We start from the raw sequence: 10,410 nt of genomic DNA on the forward strand, positions 1-10,410 counted from the left end.
AGTTGTTTATTACCTATTGGTTTGAATGTCTTCCATTTATTGATTTTGGGGATTCTGTATGTAGTTTGGATATGAGCCCCTTGTCAGTTGTTGGAAATGTCAGCCCAGTCTCCCAATGGCTAAGTTTACATTCTCTTAATAGCTCTTCTGTATGAGCAGAAATTCTTAGTTTTAATGCATTCAAATTTATCAATTATTTTTTTTATAGTTTCTGCTTTTTCTGTCAGTATAAAACATTTTTCACTACACAGATATCATGAATTATTCTCCTTTTTTATTTATTCATTCTTCTTTGCACTGTAAAGAAGTTTATTTTAAGTCTAGGGTCCATGTATCTATAAACCTGTTTCCACCTTTTCTTTATGCTATTTTGTTGATTTAGCCTTCTATTTCTGTGCCGCTGTCACAGGCTTGACTAAATAGTTTTCTAGTATGTTGTAATATTTGATAGTAAAAGGTGTTTTCACTTCTTTCTTCTTCTGTAATAAGTCTTGACTCTTTTTGACTATCTGAACTTCCATATACATCCTACAATCTGTTTAATTTTGCAAATAATTTGCTCCAGTTTTTGTTTGGAACATCCTTCCATTTATCTCTTCATTTGAGAATTGACATTGAATAAGCGAATGGGTGTCACTGGTGACTAAGTAGACTTTTACTAAATAATCATAATATTTTTATTCCCTAAACCTTCCTCTGTTGTGCTTGCCTTGATGATAGCTACAAAAAATAATTTTTGAAAGAACGTCTTGCCACTCTCAGAGTCTTTGGAAAGAGCAGAGAATAAGGTTTGCAACCCAGAACCTCTCAGATTCCATCTGCCTATGGAACTGAGATGCTAGATTAAAAACAAGCAAACAAACAAACAAGGAAACAGCTATATAGTAGTTAGACAATTAAATCCGATGTTTATGTTAAGTATAAATTATCCCTTTAAACTAAGAGATTATAGATCTTTTTTTTTTTTTTTAAGATTTTGTTCATTTATTTGACACAGAGAGAGAGACAGCGGGAGAGAGAGAACAAAAGCGGGAGAGGTGGGGAGGAGGGAGATGGAGAAGCAGGCTTCCCAACAAGCAGGGACCCTTGGATCATGACCTGAGCCAAAGGCAGACCCTTAAAGACTGAGCCACCCAGGCACCCCGAAATTATAGTTCTTTTAATAGTCTTTGATAGTTTCTTTATTATTGTCTTTGGCTTCAGACCACACTGCTCTCCTATGTGATTCAGTAAACATGAGGGGAAGTTGAACTTCCCCTCCGCTGTCAAATAATAGAAATGGCTTATACCCTATTTTAGGAGTTTCTCGTCATTAATACCTGTGACAGAGTTTATGGATATTATGAGGTGGGAATGTCTCAATAGAGGTCAGTAAGTTCAAGTGACAGAGGAGAAGAGAAGAAGAGCAATATTTTCACTCAAGGCACAAAGGTAGAAGTAATGAAACCATTTGAGGCTAGAGGAAAACTTAACGAAGTCAATGAAATGTTAGGGATTACATGCTCTACGATTTTTAAATCAGTGAAAACAAGTAATCCTGTTGTAAATAATTCAAATATTGAAGTATGTGCTTACCCTGAGATTTATTTTGTAAATGGCTTTGCTATTAAGATTTTTAAATTTATAATTATCATTTCCTCTCTAATGCATATTTAAATTTTACCATTAATTTTTATCATTTAAATTTTCCAGCAGCAATTTTTACTTTTGACAAAACGAGTCTCTCTTTTAATGATGGGAATTGGTATAAAGCAGGATTTGATTAATAGAAATCCACCCTCCATTAAACAATCATGAAATGTTTCTAATCTGTTAATAGGGCCTGGGGTAAGCCACTTAGAAATATAACTATGTTTAGTATTTGTTATAAATTTCTATTTCCTGACTTTCCAACCCATTATAAAATAACTACAGTCAATTTATTTTAAAAATGTGGAAATAATTATTTTGTTTCAAGGAGAATTATTATTGTTCTTATGAATGACTATAAATTTAAATGACTCAATAAATGAACATGCCCTGTAGTATCTGCTTTATTCTCATCTACTTTCTAAGAATATTATATTTAGCTATACCGAGTAAGATGGTCATCTTAAGTATTACTTGCAAGAAATAGCAATATAAATATTCCCAAATGAATGAAGAATGTTCACTATGTCTTGTAGTGAGAGATTTCACATTAATTAAACTGGCAAATTATCAATTAACTGAAAAATAAATGCATTAAATATACATCTTAAATTGCAGAATTATTTTAAAGGTAATTGCATCTCTTCAGGGTGCCTTTAACCACAGTTAATTACTATTGTAATGTGGAGCTACGATTTCCCTGCATTTTTAATAAGGGTCCAAAACCACCTTTGGAATTTGCCCCCTTGTGTGTCTTCACCAGATATTTAAATCGTTTTCTAATGACATGCATTATAAGGGGTTTAGCAACTAAGGCAAAAATCATTAAACCTCCGATTTTCATTTACAGGGCTTCTCATTTCTAATCAGCGCTTTACTTCCCATAATATTGAAACCATTTATTTTCTTTCTTCTGACTTTCACACATCCTGAAATCAACCTCATCGCTAAGGTTTTTCTCTTTTCCTGAAGAAAACACATACAGCTAATGTTTTAGTCACTGTTTTATAAAATCAACATTGTCTTTCGCTGGAGGCTTTATTTTCGTAAAGAGATAAAAAACATAAGGAAACTATGTTTCCTCTTTCATCACTTATTAAAAAATATTCTCTGTGATCATTTGGACTGTTCCTGTATCCACTTAAGAAAATGAAGCTATGGGACAATCTTGAAAATACATCCGGGTTGCAAGTTGCCTCAAGTTTATATAATTTTGAGAGGACTCTTGGAGATAATATTCAATCAGACAACTCATATAAATGTTATAAGGACAAGTAAGAATTTAAAGTAAGAGGATCACTTCTCTCAGTTGAAAATATGGAAAGAGACGACCCTCTCCTTTTTCTTGGACAAGGTACTATAGAAAACCAATAAGTCCTTTATTCTGTGAATTACTACATGTACCATTAAAAACTAGATTGACCTTTTGCCAGGTTTTTGGCAAAGAAATGTTTTCCCCTAGGACGTGAGAACCATATCTTTGAAATGTAAACGTCAAGGAAGATGACACCCCTACCTCCCAGTGTCTGTGGGAGATTAGGAGCCTCACTTCCTGAGTAGCTTGCTGCAGGTGGGTAAAGTACCTCCTGTCGGAAAGACATGTACCGTTTCTTTATTGCTTCCTTTGTTTCCTGCTACAATGACACTACCACTAGGGCCAAGTCCAAATTTTCATGAACAATTAGTGTATGCTGATTGAAAAGGACGTACAGGATGTTAACAACAACCACAACAACAACTCATTAATGAAAAGCATGTGAAATTACTTCAGTTAAAGTTTGAATAATGAAATCAATGTAAACCCACTTATATGTTCTAATTAAACATATGTAACTAATAAATTGGTATGTTGTGGGCAAATTATATATGCATATATACATATATAATTGCTAAATAGCATTACATTCATCTTTTAATCAAGTACTATGACATGTATCTATAATATATATAACATAAATATTAGTAAGTATATATATATACATATATATATATACATATTTTTAAAAAGCTGACAAAAGGCTTATCTAGTTTTCAAAGGGACACATATGGGGGAATCAGGAAAAACTACTCTAAATATATGAGAATTCAGAAAACACTGACTCTAAAAATATGATATCTGAGCAACAATCTTGCACAATAATGAGTTCATCCTTAGAAAGATGTTCTAAAAGTAGCTGAGAGAGAAGAGGACTTTCATTTTACATAAAATGTGATTGTGAGGCAGCTAAATTTAGCATATGTTGAAGCCGCATTCCTCTTTTATCATCAATAAAAAACAGACACTTCCACAAAAAACAAACAATTGAAGAAAAAATTAGTATTTAATAAATTGGAGTATAGCAAATTTTTGAGCAATTAATGGAAAATGGCAAAAAATATTGTATTTGACTTGATGCTGGAAATATTTGTTAGGCATATGGTGTTCATGGCATTGAAATTTGGAGCTATTGTATTAGAATGTAAGCCCTTGAGGACAGGGGTTTTTTTTTGTTTGTTTCTTTGTTTACCTATTTTGTTCTCTGCTGAGCTCTCTGACTAAAACTATTTCTGGAATATGTTAGATGTTCAATAAATATTTATTGACTAAAAAATGACAGATAATCTTAGCATTCTTCAGGGATTTTCAACTCAAAAGAGTTGCATTAAACTTCATGGAAAAAGAAACTGAATTTTAAGGTTATTATGTATTGGTAGGAAAGTAATCAATAAAACATTGAAAAATCAAACCATAGTGTAATGATAGTATACTTGTCAAAAATGTGAAATCAATGAAGACTACTATTTGGGTTAACTAGAAGTTAATTATTTTTTCCTTATGAAGTACCGGTAGTTAAATCTACAATTATTGCTATAATTATGTTTTTAGAGCTATGATCTTATCCACCTCTAAATTAAAAAAAATAATAATAACATGTAAATACCATTTACACAGGGTACTAGACTGGGTGTAGGACAATATTTGAATGGAGAAACTTTCTCATTACAAACATTATTTTTTTCCACCATGTGTATCTAATATTTTGATATAAAATAAGAAAAAAAAGAAATCAAGGTAATAGGGGCCTATGCAAGCAGAAAATCATAAAAATTATTTTTTTTTCTTTTACTTTTTTTTCTCCTGAGAGAGAAGAAGCATGGAAGGGCAGGGGAAGGAAGAGGAGAGAATCTTAGGTAAGTTCCACAGCCGGTGCAGAGCCTGATGTGGGCCTGATCTCACAGCCCTGAGATCATGACCTGAGCTGAAATCAAGAGTTAGAAGCTTAACTGACTGAGCCACCTAGGCACCCCTAAACATTTCTAATTGAGCTCTTTTCCTTGATTGAATGTAGATACTGAAGCATTTTATCATCTTTATCTTTACCATAATGGCTGTCTCTATGGCTTGAGTTATGTTTTAATTCAAAATAACTTGTAGAAAGTATTTTAAACCCTTTTCATTTTAATATTTAAACTTGGAATTTTAAGAAGTGAGGGTGTTACTCCCTTTGGCATATGACTGTTGCTTGTACTCTACAATTTCCTCCTCTTCCTTTTCAGAGTTCTCTGAAGAGGTATCTGTGGCGAAAAGAATATGGAAAGAAAGTATTCCTTTGTTATTAACTATACCAAGACCCTGTGACATTCACTGACCTTTGAGGTTCTCTGGCTTTTGATACTGAATATGAGCTGAGGCTTGGAAACCCAGGTGAGCTGTTTAATCTTCCCTTTCACATTCTACCCTGCTCCATCAGAAGCAGACTTCAGCTCACCTAAGCAAGAAGGAACACAGGTGAGGAACAGGAACTGACAGATCAGTCCAACGGGACCGGGCGCAGCCCAGGACTGCTTGCATCATGGAAGGTGTAAAAGCCTCTGCTTCTATGATCGGGAAACAAAATGGTTATGTATGACTTACATTTGTCCAGTGAAAGCAAAATATATCACATTCTTTGCCACAGACAATGGAAGTGAGCCTGCTTACAAAACAGTATCATCCTTAAATGCAGAATGTCTTCTTATAAAAGTAGGGCATAACATTAGGCATGCTGAGACTTTAGAACTACACTTCTCTGGGATGGCATGACAATGGAGGAAAAGAGAAGTAAAAGGTTGAAAGGATGAATCTCATCTCTGCAACTTGTGCTGGAAATAAGATTTCAAAGGTAGAACTATCCATCTCCTTTTAAAACTGAGAGCATAATTTATGCCTGAACTCTGAGTTCGCTGAGGATCCCCTTTGTGCTGGCAGATAACAGCTCATACTACTACTTCAAAAAAATAATAATAATGTCTAGTTGGTGAAACAAGTACTTAAGAAACAATGGGAGATCCCAGTAGGAAAGATCCTCAAAGCATTGGAGGAAGTGGTACCTTCAACCAGTTCTTTAAAAATAGCCAAAATATGCAAATGACCTGAATATTCCTCAATGGATGAATGGATTAAAGAAGATGTGTTATACATACACAGTGGAATATTATGAGAAATGAACCATTAGAAAGAGAGAAATCCTGGGGTGCCTGGGTAGCTCAGTCGGGTAAACATCTGCCTTCTGCTTGAGTCATGATCCCAGGGTTCTGGGATCAAGTTGGGCTCCCTGCTAATGGGAGAGCCTGTTTCTCCCCCTCCCTCTGTCCTTTTCCTCTCTCATTCTCTCTCTCTCTCTCTCAGAAAAGCAGTTGCTAGAGACTGGAAGGTAGAAGATAGGGAGAGGTTGGTAAAAAGGCACAAACTTTCAGCTCTAGGACAAGTAAGGTCTGAGGATATAATGTAAAACATGGCAACTAGTTGTTTTGTGTAACTGAAGTTGCCAAGACAGTAGAACTTAAGTATTTTCACTGGGACAAAAAAAGAAAGAACAGAAATTTGTGAGATGATGGATGTGTTTATAACGTGATGGGGGTGTCCTTTCACGATATCAAATGACCGTGATGTACACTTTAAACATCTGAAGTTTTTTTGTCAGTTATACCTCAGTAAAATGGAAATTAAAAATAGATAAGCTATGAAAGAGAGTGGGAAAGAAAATGTAGTCCCATAAATTTGGGGCAAGAGTATAAAAAAGACCTTCGAGTGGAGAGTGAGCACAGTATATTTAAAAGGAGTGAGTGGCTCTAGCTCAGCTCATGCTGGGAAGCAGTGAGATCTAAAATTGTACATGTAGAACAGAGACGGGATTTTGAAGAGACAAGTGAGTCATAGCAGCGAATACCCTATGGGTTCTCGTCTGCTCTGAGAGCCACTCATCTGTTATGAGGAAAATGTTCTGCGTGTGTGTTTTTGTATAATCCTGCTTGTTATGTTTTGTAGATTGATGCTGGGTTTAAAAACAGATTCTTTGCAAGGAGGAACGCTATGAATCCAAGTGTTAAGCTGCCAGTGTTCTTTAGTAAAATTAAAATGCTAATCCACACTCTGAATTTTGTCACTCTTAGTAAACCTTAAGTGGGTGATTTAGAAAAGAAATTCGGGAATAATTAAGGAGAGCGTATCCACAGTATGATCCTCTATTCTCAACAGTAGCTGCATAGTGTCCACAGTTGAGGAAATAGTTTCTGAACAGGTGTGGAAAGGTGTTCTTGTTAAAAAAAGAAAAGGAGAGGTGATTATACATTATCCAACCTCCCTCCATTACCTTCATCACGGGCTGTGATCCTCATTCTTGCTCACCAAGCAATCAAAAGGCTTAGTCAGAGAAGGAAGTGTCAGCTCCCACAGAGCGGTGGTCTCCACCAGAGGTCACAGGACCAATTATGATGAAAAAGATTTTTCACACCACAGAAAGGAAATCTTCATAACTCCAGTTAAACCAGAAAATATGGATAGATTGCTTGAATTTAACAATAATTAAAAATTGCCTTGGTAAGAAGGTTATTCTCAGAAGTATTTTAGTATTTTATGTTTTTCCTTTTTTCAGAAGGCAACTCATCTGGCCAAAAGAAATCTAAGCATTTTGGTTGGTTTTCATTACAAGATACCACTGGGGTGAGGCAGGAGTTAGCAATGTTACAGTCACCACTGTCCCAATGATAATTGTTTCCAAAATAGATGATGAAACCATTTGAATTAATATCAATAATATTAAGAATCTTCATGTTTGCCACATAAAAAATGGATTACTTTAAATTTCAAAGTAATTAGAAAACATTTTTGTAAATATGTCAGACCTGCTCAGTGTTCTAAAATAGCAATCTTTGCAAAAAATTTCGTATATGATTTTCAAACTTTTATACTTCTATGAACATATAACCATTATAGAGAGATGAACTTTATATTAACAAAATATATAACGATATTTAATTATTCATTTTTTAAAAATCATGAGATAGAACTCATTATAATATGCTTCAGTAACAAAGAGACTGACATGTTACAACCATATAGTGTCATAATTGCAAATTAATTACTTGCAAATAAATCACTTAATTAAGCAAAATCCTAAGACATATTACCCTCCAAAGAGTAAGTAACAATCCAATTGTCAAAACAGCTCAGCAGAGTTAGAAATACACAATTTATTCAAAGATAAAAATATTTGGATTAGCCTAATAACCTCTAAGTGTCTTCATAAGGTAGCAGTAGAAAGCTTACTGAACTATTATTTTTTTCCTTCTTATTATTATTGAAATGTAATTTTTAAGGGATGTTAGAAATGAGAGCAATAGTGAGAAAATAGGTATCTTTATTTATTTATACATCTGATTCTACACATTCACTTATTTCACCCTGGAAACAATCTTGAGAACAAAATATAGTTATTTTACCATTTAACCCATTGTCTGGCATAGAGAAATAGCCCAACAAATATATGTGAAGTGAATCCCCACTTTACTACTGATAAAGCCCTCGCTCATCTAGATGATGCCACAGAAGTAGCAAATGGTAGAGCTGGGTAAGAATGCCGGACTATCAAATTCCTGATCCCACACACCTTCCATTATGAAATACTTCCTTTCTCTTTTCTCTCTATCCACTTTGAAGTGTTGTTCAATTATCTAGTTGGGTGTTTCCTTGACTGTCACTTATGTCACATGGGTTATAATGCCACTTCTGATTATCCACTTTATTGGAAGTGGTTCGCACACTGAGAAAAAAATCTAAATTTTGGGGGAATGACTTCAAGACTCCGTGCCCTAACTTTCTAGTTTTGTGATTTTTTTTTTCTTTTCAGCTTTGATGACTGTGTCTTTACTTACTCAAAATTCTCCTACACTTGTTCTTATCATCACCTGGAAACTCCTAACCAACTAAAGCTTGAGTTGAAACATTCCTTTCCTAGTTCACAAATCAGCTCATTTATCTCAGTTAATATCAAGATACATTTCCTTCAACTTCCTGTGGTCCTCCTAATCGCTCAAATGCTCTATTTCTTCTCCTTTCTTTCTCTTATCATGATTTTTTTCTTCCTCATTTAAGATCCTTACTCATCATTTCAAAGGTTCTCTGATTCTTTTTTTTTTTACTAAGTTCCTTTTCTCTATTGTTTTTATAATCACACCATTTGTGGGGGGTGGGGGAAGTGCCCACCTTCTCTACACACACACCTGGCTAGTAAGCACTACTGGAGATGCCTGCAAAATGAGGTAGATTTGTGACACTGTGGATTCACGGCACCAGACCTCACGTGGAACCTTAATCAAAACTTGTAATCTTTCCACAATTCTTTCTTCACTTCTTGATCCCATTCTTTAAAATGGTGATTTAAATATTTTACATAAGTCTCCATAAATCTCCCTGAACTCTCCTTAAACCCCGCCTTTCCTTTTCTCCTACATTCAGTAATATTTACAACAGCATAGATGATGTAATTATTGAATTGTCCTCAGATTAACATAGAAATCATTTAATATATCAGTCTCTAGTTCTGCCACCACACGAGTATACTAATCTGCATCTAGGCTGTTCCTTAACTCTCTTTTGCCAAAGGATGTAATGCTACTCCTCAGTTTTACGCCATTTCTTCTCCATTCGTGGTATTTTCATTCTTGCTCTCCCTGTCTACTTCTTTGCATTAGTGTAGAGTTATCCCATTAAAACCCCTCAATCTCTCTGCTCTCTAGCCTCCACCATAGTTTTCTTCTCTTCAAAGCATCTCATGAGTTTTCAACATGGTGGCTTTCTCTACCTACTTATATACCTCCTTCAAATCACAACAACTTGACAATTGGCTCACTATTGCAGTAAAATCACTTTCTACCAAGTTCCCCTACCCTGTCTTAGTCCCAGTAGAGAAAAATTAATATTCTTTCCACTTGACCTCCTGGCAATATCTGAAGTTGCTAGACACATTTTTTTAGACACTTTTCATATAATAAATTATTTGCCTTCCTTCTACTTTTCTTTCTGATTATTTCCCAATTTGCTTGGCGAGCTATTCATTCTGTGCATTCTATAAATGGCTCTAAGAGCCTTTTGTTTGGAATTTTCATTGATGTTTTCATTTTCAACAGAGAATATCTACTGCTACCTTTACATTAAAAAGCACCATGCATGGCAGATGGGAAATGCATGGTAATTATTTGTTGAATAACTAAATAAAGATTATTTTCATCTGTTAGGATTTGCTGTGCAATTCCAGTCTGGTTGAGAAAATTTCTAATGCTTAAGGTTATATTTTAGAGATGAGGTTTTTTCTTTGAAGTATATGAGGAACTACATTTTTCAGATCATTTTGATATGCTATGCTTTATTTTCTTTCTTTGTCCAGTAGGAATAAAAGAATATAAGCTGGGCTTTAAGTATCTGTATAAAAAGGAGAAAGTATCCAAAAAAATTTATTTTCTATTTTGTGCACAAAAAAATCA

This window comes from Mustela putorius, unplaced genomic scaffold (assembly GCF_011764305.1).
Source record: "Mustela putorius furo isolate JIRA1106 unplaced genomic scaffold, ASM1176430v1.1 tig00000031_pilon_pilon_pilon, whole genome shotgun sequence".
Classification (NCBI taxonomy): domain Eukaryota; kingdom Metazoa; phylum Chordata; class Mammalia; order Carnivora; family Mustelidae; genus Mustela; species Mustela putorius.